Source organism: Salvia hispanica, chromosome 5 (genome assembly GCF_023119035.1).
Source record: "Salvia hispanica cultivar TCC Black 2014 chromosome 5, UniMelb_Shisp_WGS_1.0, whole genome shotgun sequence".
NCBI lineage: Eukaryota > Viridiplantae > Streptophyta > Magnoliopsida > Lamiales > Lamiaceae > Salvia > Salvia hispanica.
Genome location: NC_062969.1, coordinates 37,461,847 through 37,471,968, shown reverse-complemented (window position 1 = coordinate 37,471,968; position 10,122 = coordinate 37,461,847).

The window sequence follows — 10,122 nt, the reverse complement described above, 5'->3', positions numbered from 1 at the left end:
TTCCAGCAGAGATTTTTCGGCTCCTCCTCCTGCCATGATGAATTTCAAAATCGGGACCTCCGGGGGAATTCTAAGTGTTTTGGCATTTGCAATTTGTATATATTTATATGCTTGTATATATAGACGGTTTGTATTAGTGGTTCAATTAATTGAGTTTGCGTAGAACTAGCTATACATTAGATTGGGTGCAAATATATACGCCCCCCATCCTCGCAAACGACGTCGTGTCGTAAGCATACTACTTCAGCAGTTTTTTTTTAAGGATATATATTAAAATAATTAAGAATATAATTAGGAAGTAAAAAATTATAATTAACTGTTTAATTTGGTCAAAATCGGGATTAAACTCGTTGACCGTTAAAAACTAACTGAACAGTTAGTGCATGACCAATTGTGATCTGAGTTGAAACGTTCAGAATGCAAAAATTTAAAAGATAAGTATAAGACCAAAATCGTAAAATGAGCATATATTTAAGATCAATTTTAGCCATTACTCTATATTATTAAATTGGTAGATAGACTAAAGGATGAGTAGTTACTGTATGCCGAAAATAGCTTTGTAATCGTCTTCCATTGACTGTCGTATACACTTTTGAAAATTGAAGGAACTTTTTGTTGATATATGAGTTTGTTATAATCAAAGTAAACCATATGCATTTATACGAAAAGTAACTCATGTCTTTTGTGTAATTAAAGTAACACATTTTCTAAAAATCTTGCATTTTTTACCGACATTTTAAGTACTTAAAATGTATCACTCAAATCCATGTTCATACTAGTTTTCTAGTCTACAAATGTCTCTATATTAAAATCTTGGTATATAATTAATAAGATGTGAGTAAAAAGTAAAAAATAAAAAAATAAAAACTAACCGAAATAAAACTCAGGCGTAGAGTCAAGTAATCGACTTTTGCCACAGACCGGAAGAAATGCCGGAAAAAACATTTCTGCCACCTAGGGAAAGGAAATGTGAGATCTCTAGATAGAAAATTGAAATAAAATTAAAAATCTAGAAAATTTTGAATATAGTTAAATCCAAAGGTGAGCAGAATTTGCGGCAAAATTACTCATAAATCTCTCCGGATCTATTTCATTGGAAGCTATATGTTATAAAAATATGAGTGTGATCAATACCAAACCAGTTTTAAACCTTAAACGCCGAACAACATCATTATAAGACAACCTGAAGTTCATTATAATTAATGAACTAATGACAAACTTATAATGAACTTCAGGTTTTTAAATTATGCTAGACGATGTCATTGTTTTTAAATCTTTGAATTCCCTATAATGAACTACAAATAAAGTTGTAATGAACTCAGCGTTATTTATAATAATGTGTTTGGTGTTTAGCGTTTAAAACTAGTTTGGTATATAAAACAATCCTACATGAATAATACTATATATGTATATGAAATACTAATAGTCTACCGCTTGATTTCATGTAGACGTAGTGTGGAGTTTGGGTCTCCTTTTCCCAACTTTTTTACCTCTTCATCTGTACATGTTTGGCCAAAAATAAGTTAATTTATCAACGATTTCAAAGTGATTAATTAAGAGATAAAAAAAAATAGTTTAATTAATTACCTTAGCCCTTCCAAAGGCCATGGTGGTCAAGCTATAAATGATTTGCATTGCTGCTACCACGAATATGTCGATGTGAATTTCATGCATACCCTCTATGGATATCAATGAAATCTTCTCCTATTATTCCACCAAAAATTATAAACTTTCCAGAATAACAAATACTAATTAACTTTAAGATTATAGCTAGGAAACTAGGTAAATGGAGTATTATGGACTTTAAGATAGCCCATTTGATATATAGGTACACTGATATAATATCATGCGCTAATCATCTAAATAGATATATAGGCTATACTGATAAAATTTCTCAATCAAACTTCAACATTATAACAAATTCCAATAAAATCATGACATGTACTAATTTAATTCTGGAAAACACATATATTCAACCGTAAGTAAGTATATCAAATAAACTCACAAATCCAATATCACATGAAGTTTTCGGCCATCACAATATTCTAATTAAACCATGATTTCTAATCAAATTTTTAAATGCAAAAACATGAACTCCATATTACATCCCGGAACATAAATCTATAGCAACTTTACGCTATAGTTTCATCAACTTGAAACAATACTGAAAACATGATTTTTACTATCTTATCCCTAACCTTAGATCCGCAATAATCCAATGCCTTTGCATGTCCATCTTCTTCTTTGAAAAATTTGCTGCACGTGAGCATAAACTCGGCCGCTCCACGCTATACACATATTTTGGATAGAGGGTCTTGTGTCACTGTTAAAAACAGTGACATAAACCCTAGTTCCATTAGCACTGCACCAAATTACCAACGTTAGAGAGAGAGAGAGAGAAAGACAGAGATATAGATAGATGGAGAAAGACAGAGATACAGATATGATATAGTAGGGACTTGAGGGAACGGATCATAGATACTCAATTAAATAATTAAATTGAGGGATGATATGCGACTTCGTCATTGCAGGTACTAATCGAACATTTGCCTCACTTACCCTTAAGAGTCAATAACAGTTGGTCAAAAATGATGGCTTTAGAGATAACCCCTTTATTCACATGACATATAGTATGTATTACTAGTACATTGAGCATGTGTGAATCCGGCTTTCTCTTTCAACTTTTGATATTTCAATTTAATTTATCACATAAAGTAATAATTCTCTAATTAAACATTATATCTATGGTGTCGTGCGAATTTCAAGTCATCGTGCAAATTTCAAGTTATTCATTCACAGACGCGGTGTGAATTAAATACACGTAAATTATTCAACTATTAGCATTTATTTCTTATATCTATGGTATGTCAGAATGACTTATCAACTCGATTTTTTAACATCGTGCAAATTTCAAGTCATTCTAGCACATAAACCTTAGTTCCATCAGCACTGCACCAAGGTACTGCAACGTCAGAGAGAGAAAGACGGAGATACAGAGAGATGGAGAATTGAACTAGGACATTAATTACCCGACTTAAGTTTTTCTATGGCTTCACGAACAGCGACGTTCTTACATTTCTTCGGCCACTAAATTCCAAAACAAGATATGTTAAAACTAAATCATTACTGTATAATTTTGATCAAGATAAAAAGTAAAAATACTGAAATATTACTCACGTGGCAGACAAAATGAATCAAGCGTTCGACAGACACACCTAGGAAGATCAAGACGATACATACTGTTGCAATCGCCCACATCGCAATTTCCAGCAGAGATCGGCCAGCTCCTCCCCCTGCCATAGTTACTTGTGTTTGTTTTTTATATAATCGTCCTAAGACATTTGATATTTTTCATGTGCATTAATTGTTATTGAACCGGTCCGATTTTTCCTCAAAAAATTATTTATAATCAGCCACATTATTGCCATTTAGCATCACTCAATGAATTATCCCCCACGCACATATACATACGATGACACACCCACAGACAGCCCCACTTCCTTACAGCATCAAATTATCATATTCCTAGATTATAAATAATATACTAATGATTATTATCTCCTTTATTAATATCTAATTATACTAGCTAGACCCTTTTTATTCCATGATTTTAGTTACATGACCACATAATTTAATTTTCTTATCTTAATATAATCATCGTACCATACACATTACGTGTATCAATTGTAAATTCATAGTTGAATATTAATGCATACACAATTAATACTACTCAAATCACATCGTAGGCTCATAGCTGCTAAATTTGAACAAATGAGTCCTCTCTTTTAATTGAACATTGATATAATTTCTTATTTAATTCCTTCAACTAATGAAAATTTCATGCATAAATATATTTTGAATTTTCCATATACCCAAAAATAATTAATAAGATAATCGATGATTGAATTACTTTATGATTATTGAAATTGACTCGTGATCAATGGGATAATTATGTTAATTATTTAATGACGTTAATTATTGAGAACAAAATTGATACTGCTTTATTTGTTATAATAAATAAAAATTTTAAATTTAGCAATAAATATAATAATAATAATAATAATAATAATAATAATAATTATTATTATTATTATTATTATTATTATTATTATTATTATTATTATTATTATTATTATTATTATTACATGTATTTGGGTTAAATAGTGTAAATTAATGTGATAGACGTGGAGAAGCCCGCCACCCCCACTATAGGAGTTGTGTGGTCAGCATCCCCTGTTGTGACATTTTGCACAACAGGGTATCCCAATCCCAAACTTAGGAGAATTATGACGTAGCCTGAGAATTATGACTTTACAAAATTTATTATATTTTTTATTCTTATTAGTTACTATTAATTTATTACCAAAAATATATAATAAACAATTCACATCATATGAATGAGGGTCTTGTTAAGTTGAGAATTTTTAGCTTAATTGAAAAATGAGATGCAATATCAGCCACTCATTTCAAAATGTCAACTGCAAGTAAATTATGTCAACTAGGGGGTATTATCATCATTTCATTTCAATAGCCAGAATATCAAATGTCAACAGCTCATATTAAAATATTAACAACTAACAAATAACACTTATAATTCACATATCAATACCGAGAATATCGAATGTCAACAACTCGTATCAATGGCGAATCCATGCACACGCATCATGTACGATTGGAGTTCAAATTCATCGCAAAATTCACACGCAATTGCGTCTGCTCTTCCTGAAGAAGGCGACGGAGATCGTGAGTTCCGGCGGCGGCGAGGCGCAGGAGGAGGAGAGAGAAGAGGCGCAGGAGGAGAGAGAGGAAGCAGCGGCTGGAGAGAGATGAAAGATGGAGAGAGAGGTCGAGAAGCAGAGAGTAAGAGATGGGAGTTGTTGTTCAAGTTTAATTACCATGAAATTAGCATTCTGTCCTTTCATAATAAATTAATCTAAAAATATTTTTTGTGTGGCAAAATCTGGACCACTCATTCAATAAAAATGAGTGACTGATATTGCATCTCATTTTCCAATTACCCTAAAAAATGTAAATTGATTATGGACCTTGACGTCTTATTTTCGGGTACCTAATTTATCAAATTTTAATAATTGTTGGGTATTCGGTTATCTGAAACACACTCCATGTATGGGTGCGTATATTTACTTATTTTTGGGTAGGGATACCCAATTTCTCGGCCACATGTACATGTATTCCCACCCCTTGCAAGTAACACCTAGTATTAAATTAATTTGTCTTCACAATAAGAATATACTCCATATTTAGCTGAGTACGAGTAACACCAATAAAAAATATTAGTATTAGATTGTCTTCCAGCTATATTTAATACTGTCAGACTACGCGTAAACTCCTATTCAATATTGTTTATTTATACTGATTCAGAAAATAACAAAAGAATATGTTTTCATAGTCAATAAATTGAACTATTCTTAGTTAGTTACTGGTCTAAGTCTATAACTTGAAATTTTGTACGCACTAGGAAAAGTTAGCAACTTACGAGCTCGTAACAAAAGTCAAAAGCCCAACTTAAGTCTCAAAAATAGGTAACTGAATATTTCGCACTTAACACTTTGCCATCACATATTACGTACTTTGTATATTAGAGCACTCATAATGGAAAAGTCCATCTCAAAGGTCTATATTTTATCAACGAGATCTATCTCCATGCAATATAATGGAAGGGTCTATCTCAACGCCTATCCAACTTCCCGTCTCATTTTAATATCAGCATTATTTCTATATTTCATTTTTAATTGTTGGTATCAAATAAAATGAGATAAAATAGTAAATATAAATAAATTCAAGACAACCGACTTGATAGTGTGAAAAGAATGAGTTGGCATTGAAAGCCGAGCATGACTAAACCAGTTTGAAGAGCTACCCGACAATATATATAATCACTATTTTCTTGTATAGCATTTATTCATATACAGATATTTGATCGATTAACTAATAATGTGTGCATGAATGTGTTATGTATACTATAATATATTTAATATCTCAAATTTGATGTGTCGGAAACATACCCTTGAGATTATAACTTCATAGTATTTCATTGATAAAATGTAGTATTAAAAAAATATACATATTTTATTGGAATAATTGAGTGAACAATTACATAAAGCTCTCTATAATGATTAACCGAGAACGACGGAGAAGGAGCATAAACTGTAGAGCGGAAGCGTACCTTGATCCATAACGAATTGAACGGCGGAATTGCTTTGCAGCGGCTATGGATCTTCCAAACGATCAGAGACATTCTTTGCAATAGTCTGGCGAGAGAATACAGAGATATCGAATGTTCTTCTAATCTTCCAAACAATCAGAGACATTCTTTGCAATAGTCTGCCGAGAGAATACAGAGATATCGAATGTTCTTCTGACGTCTGGGGACCATAACCCTAACTTATATTTATATTAAATATAAACTCTTTTATTTTCTATTCGGTCCCTCATCAAATAGAAAATCACTTTATGGTATCTACACTTATTTCCATAACAATTAAATACACTTTAGCCCAAACTTTAATCTTTATTGGATCACTTTAATTGGGCAACTGAAAGATAGCCATACACATTAAATTAGTCATGTGGAAGCCCAAATTTCTAACAATCTCCCACTTGGGCAACACATGACACCAAATAAATGTGTACAAACCAAATGAGCGCTCAAAAGTGCTATCACATAGTGTATTTCCGAACAATCTTATTATCAACCATATAAACATAGGACTAAAGGGGCAGTCACCATATATATATATTTTTTTATTTTTTTATTTTTAACAGCAAGCGGTGGAGGGTTCGTGGGTCCCTCATCCCTATATTTCTTAACTCAAAATGATACAATACTTGACCCCGCCCAAAAGTGACGTGCTGGAAACAACATTTTACAAAAGAATTTTCACCCGGAAGGAGCAAAAGATGCCAGCTAATTAATACACCTAAGAGTAGATAGGGGACAATCCTCCTCCCTAGGTTCGACACCCATGTACTCTAAGGTAAGGAGGTTCATTCTCTTGTTCGAGGAGACACTAAAATATCCTCCTCCTCATTGATGTGGATGTAGGGAACCCCTTGCTGTTCTAATTTGATGATAGCCCAAAGAACTCTCGGAATTGTCCGGATATTTAGTCTTCGAAGAGGACCATGGATGGTGCTCATAGTTGCAAGGTGAGCCGCTGCTTTGTTGCCTTCCTTTGGACATGAGGTCATTTTAATCATGCAATCCTTCCGAAGGAGAATGATACGAGCCAAAGTATGTCTTGTTTGAGCTGGCCCCTTCTCTGTTGAGTTGAGCAGGGCCGTCACTTGTGGAGCATCAGATTCAATCCAAATGTGGCGGCCAATTTCTCTCGCGAGCTCGAGTCCTCGAAGGAGTGTCAAGAGTTGTGCTTCCAAAGAGGAGTTGACAGTTAGAGGGGTGGTGAAGGCCTCCAAAAACTCCCCTTGATGTCCGCGCACAATACCACCCCCACTTGCCCATCCCGAATCTGCTTTGTAAAGCCCTTTAATGTTGAGCTTGATCCATGGAGGATCCGGGGGGATCCATCTGATTTGCTTGACTAGTTGACCACCACGTCTTTCCCTAGTCTGCACCTGAATCCGACCAGTCAGTTCAACTCCCTCCCATTGTTTAGAACAGAGGCGTCCGGAGCTGATGAGTTTGTGGATGTGCATTTGGATTTGCCAAATTACATTCTGTGCCTTGTACCTGATATCATTATGCCGGCTCTTGTTACGTTCCGCCCACAAAAACCATAAGATGAGGCAGGGGATGACTCGACTTAGATGGTTCTTCTCCGTCTGGTGAATTCTATTCGCCCATTTCTCGAGTCGATCTGGAATTGTGTCTCCAATCCACAGAAGATCTGTTGTTCCAGCAAACCACCCATCAAATTCCCTCCACACAATCACTGCACCTTGCCCTTGAACAAATAAATGTTGGAGAGATTCAGTGCTAGGCCGAAGAGGGCAGCAAAAGCATTTCGAGGCTAAGGCAATGTTCCTCCATTGGAGCTTTGTGTCTACTGGTATACGATTTGATAAGAGTCTCCACATAAAGATAGACATAGACCGAGTCAGGCCCTCATTCCATATATCTCCCAAAGCCGGAATGATTGGCCGTTGAGACCGAATGGTTTCCCAAGCCGAGGCGAGCGTGAAGTTTCCACGGCTGGATAGGGACCATCTCGGAGTATCCTGCCCATCTTCAAGGATAGGGACCTGAATAATTTCGTCGATAACCTGCTGCGAGAGACCAGCTTGCATGTGTAAGCGTTGAAGTTTGGCCGGACTCCATTGTCCATCCTGCCAGAACTCCGCGACACGGGTTGTTGCTCTCATCCTTTCGTCTAGACATAATTCTCTCAAGGGGACATCTTTGAGCCAAATATCATCCCAGAAAAGAATATCACCTTTTCCAATCATCCACCGGATAAAAGGTTGAGCCTGACCCCAAGCTTTTGAAAGTCGTTTCCATGTTGGGCTGCTTCTTCTCGAAACCGAGGAAGTTAGAGGTGATTTGCTTCTACAATATTTGTTATATATGTGTTTCGCCCATAGGGAGTTTTGCTCCCTGAACCTCCACCATAGCTTGATATTAAAAGCTCTAAGGACCTCCTCAAAACGCCGTATCCCGAGACCTCCCTCCGTCGTTGGGAGGCACACCTGCTCCCATCCGATCCAATGTGTCCCTCGTCGTTCACTTGTCGCCCCCCAAAAGAATCTAGCAAGTTGTTGTTCAAGCATCTTGAGAGCCCCACTAGTAGGTTCAATAGCTTGAAAAATATGTAGAGGGATTGCCTCTAGTGTGTTTTTAATAAGGGTGAGCCTCCCTCCAAAAGATAGGTGTCTATGCGCCCAGCCACTAATTCTTCTAGCAATCTTCTCGCGGATGAAGAGGAACATGTCTATTTTCTTGACACCCTGATAGATTGGGACACCCAAATATAAGAAATGGAATGAGCCTTTTGGGAATCCTCCCTCCGTTTGTATATCGGATGCCCAGCCTTCGTTGGCATCAGCAATGTAGAATGTGCTCTTAGAAGGACTGATTTGCTGCCCCGAAACTGCTTCATAATCGGTGAGGCATTCCTTGAGTAGATGGAGAGAGTTAGGATTGGCTTGCGTGAAAATAAGAATATCATCCGCATACGCAAGATGGCTAATTTCCCCGCACCCTCTAGTTGATTTGAAGGTCATTTCCCCGCAGTCACCATATTTTTTCATGATTAAACCCATCAGTAATCACATATGCAAATATAATCAACAACAGATCAATTATGGAGTGTAGCATGAAAATTTCATGCAAGGTGATCATACATGTCTATTTCCAACTGGTCCTCCCAAATTGAGATCAAACCAAAATATAATGGACAAAACATAATACTTTATTTCTGCAGAGAATAACATGAGTTTTATAACTACATGTTCAAAATACAATATAGATCAATAACCAAAACTACTCCCTGAACGGAAGTATCCTTAAACAACATAACACCCATTTAGGCTACATGCCCATGAAAGACCTTGGGTGATAGTCCTTTAATGATTGGATATGTAATCATCAAATCCATTCCCGTATGCTCTATAGGTATTTGTCCATTCTGAACTTTTACTTGCAACCAAGAAACTTATGACATAGCATAGCTCTTGTTGTTTAGAATATAACACTGCAGAGTTATTGTCACAACATAACTTAAACGGTCTTTCAATACCTTTCAGTATGCAGCCTAGTGACAAAATTTCACAGTCATATTCAATAACTAGATGCCCCAAAACAAGTTACGAATTCTGTTGTCATGGCAGAAGTAGCTACAAGTGTTTGCTCAGCACTTCTCCACAAAATGGCTCTACAGCCAACAGACACACGTAACTTAAAATGGATCATTTACTGTATTGGCATCTAACAAAATCAGAATCAAAATTCCTAAAGATCTCTCCAAATGATCTGATTTTTTGTATGCGAGCATGTAATGCTTAGTTCTCTATAAATATCTCATAACCCGTTTTGCTGCTTCATAATGATCCATATCAGGTTATTGAAATATCTGCCCAACATATAAACAATTAAAACCAAATTGGGTCTAATACACACTTGAACACACATTAGGCTCCCAACAC